General features: G+C 46.1%; 1 long non-coding RNA gene across 1 annotated transcript; it reads right to left on the bottom strand.

The window, feature by feature from the left end:
* Nucleotides 1-2,837: 2,837 nt before the first annotated feature.
* LOC101177348 lies at nucleotides 2,838-6,785 on the bottom strand. Its single transcript, XR_179445.3, has 4 exons — nucleotides 4,966-6,785; nucleotides 4,518-4,639; nucleotides 3,433-3,576; nucleotides 2,838-3,336 (listed from the first exon to the last, which is right to left on the bottom strand). It is a non-coding gene; the product is annotated as an uncharacterized LOC101177348 (long non-coding RNA).
* Between the last annotated feature and the right edge of the window lie 750 nt (nucleotides 6,786-7,535).

The raw sequence follows: 7,535 nt of genomic DNA, 5'->3' as shown, positions 1-7,535 counted from the left end.
AGATGCTGTCTTACCAAGGCAGCCTTCCCTGGCCATCCTGTTGGAAATAGCACTCATGCACATTCCACCCCACCTCCACTTTCTAATCCCTTAACCTGCTTTCTTTTCCTTCATATCATGGACAGACTATCTTGTACAAGCAGCATGTCTCAAATTGTAATGTGCACACAAATCAACCAGGGATCTTGTTAACTGCAGATTCTGACTCTATAGGGTTGTGTTCTGCACTTGTAACAAGCTTTCAGATGATACCATTGCTGTTGGCCCATGGATCACACTTTAAGAATATAGAGTATATAGCATTTATTGATTTATGTCTGTCTCCTCCAACAAAAAAAGGAAGCTCCATGGTAGCCAAAACTTTGTCTGATTTTTGTTGGGTTTTTTTTTTTTACTTCTATATTCCTTAGCCTTTATATCAGTGTTTGGCACAGAATAGACATAAGATAAATTCATTGAGGGAATCATGAAGGTATGAGGCAGATACATGAGAACCCCAGAAGGTCATCCAGTAAAGTCCTAGGAGCTAGAGCAAAATCCAGTGGGATGGTGTCCTGAAGCAGACAGAAATGTGATAAGTCAGAGAAGGCAATGGTGTCAAATCAGGTCAGCTGAATCCAGTGATTAGGTTTAAGAAATTAATTGGACCAGAAATGAGAGACAAGGCCCAAGAGTCCAGGGCTACAATAGACCAGAAAGCTAGAACAGGGCAGAAAAGAAGTGAGCAGGTTCAAAAGAATTGTTTCAGTCAAGACTGCAATGCTCAAAGCCCACTTTGTGATGTGGAGATGATATGGCCTATCAGTAGGCTGCTCTGGTTCAAAGGCGCAGTTGGGTAGGACAAATTCTATTTCATTTCAATCCATCTTGGAACTACTTGATTTTAGGATACAAGAAACTAGTTTCTTAAAGTTTACCATCTACTGTATTTGATTTAATTTGTCCTAAATTTCTTTCTTTCTAGCTTAAAAGATGTCTCATAACTTATGTATTTCAGGGTAATACAATAATTTCATGGTGTGTTGCATACCACTTTGATGCTGACATGGTTTTTCTGATGATGATGATGATGATGATGACGATGATGATACCATTTTCACTTTCAAAAGGGTTTGAGGCAGTTTATAGAATAATAACAACAACAATGAATAACATTCGTGTGGTGCTTACTATGTGCCAAAAACTGTTCTAAGGACTTTACAGATATTTGCTCATCTAATCTTTCCAACAATCTTACGAGGTTGGTACCTTCATTATCCCCACTTTATAGGAAAGAAAACAGAATCTCAAAGAGGTTAAGTGACTTGCCCAAGATCACTCAGCTAGCAAATAGCAACACCTACAATAAAATAAAAAAATAAAATCTGTCAGAACCAAGTCATAAAGGAAGAATGGTGAGTGGGAAGAAACTAATTCATTATCATAAAACTTGGGGAGAGAATGTTATAACTCAACACAAAACTTCATTGTAAGCTTCCTGGAAGCCCACGGGAGAAGGAAAATGGGTTGGGCTTTATCCAAAGGTTACCTCAGGCAAATTTTAAGAGAGTCTTCTGACACTAGACCAGAAGCAGTAAAGACGGGTAGTCGGTGTGAGCAATGCCACTCTAGAAGGCAGAGTCAGAGAGAAGTGCAGAGTCAGAGGCCACTGGGGTAAGTAGATTGAGGTGCCAAAAAGGCCAGCAACAGAGGTGGAGTGAAATAGAGACTAGAAGGAGGTGGAAAAGGTTCCAAACACAGAGGAGGCAAGAGTCAGCATAAACCATCAATGCAGGGGAGGGTCAGCACTCGAGTGAGTCATGGAAATGCAGGATTCCAATCACAAAGTCCTTTTATACCTTGCTACTTAAAGTGTAGTCCTTGAACCAGCTCAGGAACTTACTAGAAATACAGAATTTCAGGCTCCATCCAGTTCCACTGAATCAGAATCCACGTTTCACAAGCTCCTCAGGTGATCGGAATGCACACGCCAGTTTGAGAAGCACTGCTTTGGCATGGGCCTTGGTGAATGCCCACACAGCAGTAGACTCTGAACACACACCCAGTGCTGTGATAGGTGCCCTCACATTCATTATCTCCTGGGATCCTCATAACAATCATACAATAAAGATATCCTTTTTGTACTCATTTTACAGATGAGGAAATTGAGGCTCACAGTCATACCTAGTGAGAAACAGAGCTGAGACTTGCCCAAACCAATTACTTTCCATTCCATTCAATTCGTTTCTATTAGCATTTCAGTGAGAATTTATCCTGGCCAAGGCAATAGCGGACAAGCTGCTGCTAACATCATTCTGAAGGGAAGAAGCAGGGGGCCTATATCAGAGTGTGTTACAGCAAACAATGGAGGAAGGTTCAGCAGTAGGTTCTGATCGAAGAGAAGGAGACAGATGACAGCAGGTAGGATGGATGTCTTCCAAGAAGGTACAACCAGAGCCTTCCGGAAACATGGCAAAGTTGGCCCTGAATCCATCCAGAAAACAAGTCCTTCATATTACAACTGGAGACATGTAGAGGTAGCTCCAGCCAGGCCACGCTGCCCTATCTAAGACCCTCCCCTTCCCGCCCCCACCTCAGCTAGCTGCAGTGGTGTGTTACCCTTCTGACTGTTCCGTTCGTTCAGCGAAATGTCAGTGTAGGAGCAAACTGAGAGTGAATCTGTCTTTCATTTGCCAGTTAGTCATGTACCACTTAACTGCTCACATGTGTGATTTGAGCACATGTGTTACATGTTACTTAATTTTTCCTTTATTGGTGATTGGTTTAATGAAGTTGCACATGGGCCAGGATGGTCTTGTATCTAATTGGCTTCCCCACACCACAAGGTGGACGCAGAATGCATGTTTAATAGATTTTTATTGATGGATCGCCTCTTCTAGAGAACAAAACCAGAGCCCTCAGTCCCTCAATGCCCCACCAGGGAGAGCGGTCCAGGTGGAGGAGATGAGTCCTGAGAGCTGAGTGGGTCCATCTACGTGGGTTGGCCTGATGGTCCCTTCCTCACCCAGTTGAACCCTCCTATCAGGGCTCAGGGAATCCCTGACACGCCTCTCCCCTCCTCTTTCATCTTCATGGGAAACAGAAACCACCAAATGTGGGTGTGTGGTGTGAAGACACTAGATGGTGTTCTCGTCCGGGCAGCTGTTTTGCTGTGTTGTTTTCCTGCCCCTTCCTGAGAAGATAAGATCTGGACAGGCTTGTGATTCTCTCCCACAGACCCTCAAAGGCAACAAGCAAGCCAAGTTCATTTCTCAGGCACCTTCTCAGAAGCACACCCCACATCAGTATGTTTAATGAGATCCGGGTCACTTGAAAGCAACAGTGAAAGCAGCTTCCCTAAAACACAGGGCAAGATCAGTGCCTCCTCTGAGCTTCCCTTTCTTCTCCAAGATCCCCAGGCAAAACTGATTTGCATGGGCAGCCAACTGGTACCTCCTAGAAGGAAACTTGAAGCCTGAGGTCGCTGGAGATACCAACACCTTCCCCAGCTGTAAGGGGGTCGGGGGAGATGAGCACTTAACAGAAAACAAAATTTGCAGGTCTTTGGGGAGGCTGGGGAGAGGGAAGAAGACTGCTCTGGAAAACACAGAAGGAGAATAAAAGACAGAAACAGTTAAAAAGAATAAATGACTATGAGCACAAACTCTGCTACCTGGCTTCAAAATGGGATTGCAGTTGCAAGATGGCCCCAAGATATGAACTAACTCCTCTGGGACCCAGATTGAAGCCCAGGTGGCAACTGCACCTGCCTCACCCAGTGCAGAACACAGAATTAGCCCTGCTCTGCAAAGCCCTCTGACTGGCTTACTGTTACCACTGACCACCCCCCTTCCCCTGCAACCCAAAAGGACGGAAACCTAATTTTGATCACTCTTCCTTCCTCCAAAGCTGCTTCTCCTTCATTCCTCTTCAGACCCCCTTATATTGTAAACTGGCAGCTGATAATACCATTCACTTTCAAACCAATGTTTACTGAGAAGTCAGAGGAAGTGAATATAGAAGATAGGGCTTGCAAAGACGGAGGGCAAAAGAATTGGAGATTTCTTCTTCTATTTGAAAGCATCATGCCCTCCTGACCTAGGTCCCAGAGACCAGGCTAGAGAGAGAAAGAGAGACACTGAGGTTCCTGGTGTATCTCCTGATGTGCAAAATGGCAGGAGGAGGAGGCTGGTATTGCTTATGGCCCCAAGTGACCTAAGGATGGCCTTTCCCAATGGTGAGCCCAACAGCCTCCCAGAGAATCAGACCTCCAGAGCAGAGCTGGGAGGGGAAGACATGGCAGCCTTGGAGGCTTGGCCTACGGGATGGGGGAAAATTAGAGGAGCCAGAGACCCACAGTTTAGAAATACAGTGGAGGCCAGGTGCAGTGGCTCATGCCTGTAATCTCAAAACTTTGCAAGGCTGAGACAGGAGGATCCTTTGAGCTCATGAGTCTGCCATCAGACTGGACAACATAGCAAGACTCTGTCTCTACTAAAAATCAAGAAAAAAAAATAGCTGGGTGCAGTGGCACACACCTATAGTCCCAGGTACTCAAGAGGCTGAGGCAGGAGTATCACTCGAGCCTAGGAGGTCGAGGCTGCAGGGAGCCAAGATCAAACCACTGTACTCCAGCCTGGGCAACAGAGTGAGACCTTGTCTGAAAAAAGAAAAGAAAAGAAAAGAAATACAGTGGAACATGGCAGCTCCTTTGTTGTTAAGTTCCAGGATATTTTTCATTCTGGGCAGCCTAGAGTGTCTTTAGCTGTTAAGGGGAAAGAGCTTGGAGGATGTGGGGAAGGGAAAGCTGGGGTACTGAGGGTTGAGCCTGGTAGGGAGATGGAGTTGCCTGGACTGAATCTTCAGGGCCTTCATCAGTTCCTTTCCTGTCCCCTGGATAACAAACTGGGCCTCTCTTCCTCTCTCTCCCTCTCTTTCTCTCTCTCTCCCTCTCTCGTTTTCTCACTCTGGCTCACACATACACACGTTTTCTTGATTAGATCGTTACATTCAATCCTAGGTAGGTGTGCCTCTAATTTCGGGTCCCCAAGCATACACACCCCAGACCTCAGGGGACTTTGGCTTCCTGAGGTCAGGTCGGAGCACAAACAGATCTGAAATGCCATTAGTCACACCATGGAATGGAGTGAGTTGGGTGCTTCAGGTAGATCCACAGTACACCTTGGCTGTCACTCGGTGTTATTCCTTAACAGCCTGAAACCCCCAGGACGTCCTGACAGTGTCTTCCCTGGGTGGGCCAATGTGAGCAGAAAGCACGGGCTTTGAGGCTGGAGCCCCTGCATTTGTATTCTGGCTCCACCGCCTACACTGTCACCATGAGAAATCAGTTTGACTTCTTTAAATCTCCTTTTCCCCTAGGTAGGAAAGGGGCAGTAATGGTCCTTAGTAGGACTGAATGAGATACTGCGTAGGCCCAGCACGGTGCCTGAGCAGATCAAGAACTCAATAACTCATAGTCATTCTTATTTTTAACAGCACTTCCATTATGATTGTTATCCTCCAGGTCAGAAGCCACGCTGGGCCTGCAGTGAATTTTCTTAGAGTAGATTTTTGAGGGAGCCGGTCCCCAGCTCTTTCCAGAATCCCCAGAAGCTATTAAGGACGTCTGTGTACACCCAGTTTGCCATGTTTAGTTAAACCTTGAGGGACTCACGCCCCAGTGCAGCCCACGGTTTTTGCAGAGCTGATGACTAATATTTTGTAGAGAGTCTGATGACTCCAATACACCTGCCTTATGTCCCTGGGTCTGAAACAGCTTTCTCAATAGACTGAGAGATTCACTACAAGGACTCTCCTTTGTCAACATTTTACCAGCCCTGATGAAGGATTAAAAATTATGTTAACCAGCAGTTCTGACTTGGCTTCTGTCAGTCACAGCTTCACATGGCTGCACTTGCTTCTCTCTTCCTCTTCCTCTTCCTGTCCCCTCTTTGCTGATCTGGACTCAGCCTGGTATTCTTGTCACAAGGTCATCGCCTAGGTGAGCTCAGCTCAGCGTGAAACAAAACAGCTCATCTGAAGGCACCACACAGTCCGTACTGGGAGGAGGGGACCCTCCTCAATCCCCTGCCTTCTCACAAGTGGGCTCTTTTGGTTCCATCTTGCAAAAGCTGGGCAGTAAGAATTTTAATCTGAGCTCTCGGAGCCCTTGGACACAAGGAGAGCATGAGCTGCCCCTAATTCCTTGGGTGCTGGGTGATCTGCAATCACTCCCTCATAGCACTGTCTGAGGGTTGACCACTCAGCTTGCAAAGATATCTAGGCACAATTTGTTTTCAAAAGGCTTGCATGTTTGTTATTTTTTGAACTTTGGCTTTAGATCAGTTTGGGTGTTCTCCAGAGAAGAGCCACTCTGCTTCGGCATTGAAGTGTTCTCTCACTCACGCTCTCCTCCCTACTCCCAAGTGTCTTGAATCACTGCTGCATTGCAGGTTCATGCATCTGGATTGTTTTCATGTTTTTGGGCCATGGCGTGTATTTGATAAACACACGGTCAGTTTACACTGCCTGGGAACTTAGGGGATTTCCTCTCTGTGGGAAACAGCTGTGAGGAGCTTGACCAAACTTGGCTTTGTGGAGAGTAAGACATCGCCTCTGATCATCCACGTGGGGCAGCTGCACTGGCTGTGTTCCTGTTGTTATGCCTGAGGATTCTCCTAGAAATCTAAGCTAAGAAAGGAAGCTCATTATGCTCTCCTCCCTGGTTTCCAGTTTAGTTGTTCATAAGTGATTTTGCATATTATAAAACCCCATGTCTGTTCACCTTCACGCCATCTGCCAGCAGCACCTTAAGCCATCTGACTGCTGTGGGACCTCTGAGGCCACAGAATTATGGCATCATAAAGCTGGAAGGGACTTTAAGAGAGCCATTCGCCCAACACATTAGATGAGCACTTACTATGTGCAAAGTGCTGTACTAGATGCCATGGGTGAAGGAAGGTGAGCAAGACCCAGCCTCTGTCCTCAAAGAACTGACAGACTTTAGGCTTGGCCATCATCGCCACAAAGCCTTCTGTGACCTTCTTCTTCAGGTAGGCTCAAGATGTCCTCCTTAGTTCATGCCCCCTGCTGAGCACTATCACAGCACCTCCCATGCTGCAGTGAAGTGATCCTTGTGTCTGTCTTCCACATAGAATGTGAGCTTCTGGAGGGCGGGATCAACCATGCTGGGTGACATTGAGATTCTGCAGCTCCTATCATAAGGTTTTCATAAAGGGGAAATAAGATTAAGAGTAGAAACACTCTATTTACTAGCTACTTAGGCTAACCACCAAAACCAGAGGAGGTTGGTAGCTACCTGAAGCAGAAAGAACTAGAGAAGCCAAAGGGATACTTGAGAGTCCATGAGAAGCTGGGAAAACTGGAAGCATCTAAACCACCATTCTCTTGGCCCTTCTGCAAACCCTCTCTGCCATGTCTGCAGGAGTTTGTTTTAGTTCACTAGGGCTGCCAAAACAAAGTACTGACTGGGTGGCTTAAATAACAGAAATTTACTTCCTCATCATTGTGGAGACTGCAAGTCCAAGGTCAAGGTG

The sequence above is a fragment of the Nomascus leucogenys genome, chromosome 15 (assembly GCF_006542625.1).
Source record: "Nomascus leucogenys isolate Asia chromosome 15, Asia_NLE_v1, whole genome shotgun sequence".
NCBI classification, from domain to species: Eukaryota; Metazoa; Chordata; class Mammalia; order Primates; family Hylobatidae; genus Nomascus; species Nomascus leucogenys.
Note: the sequence above shows the minus strand (reverse complement) of the source record. Positions and strands in the feature narration are given on the sequence as shown.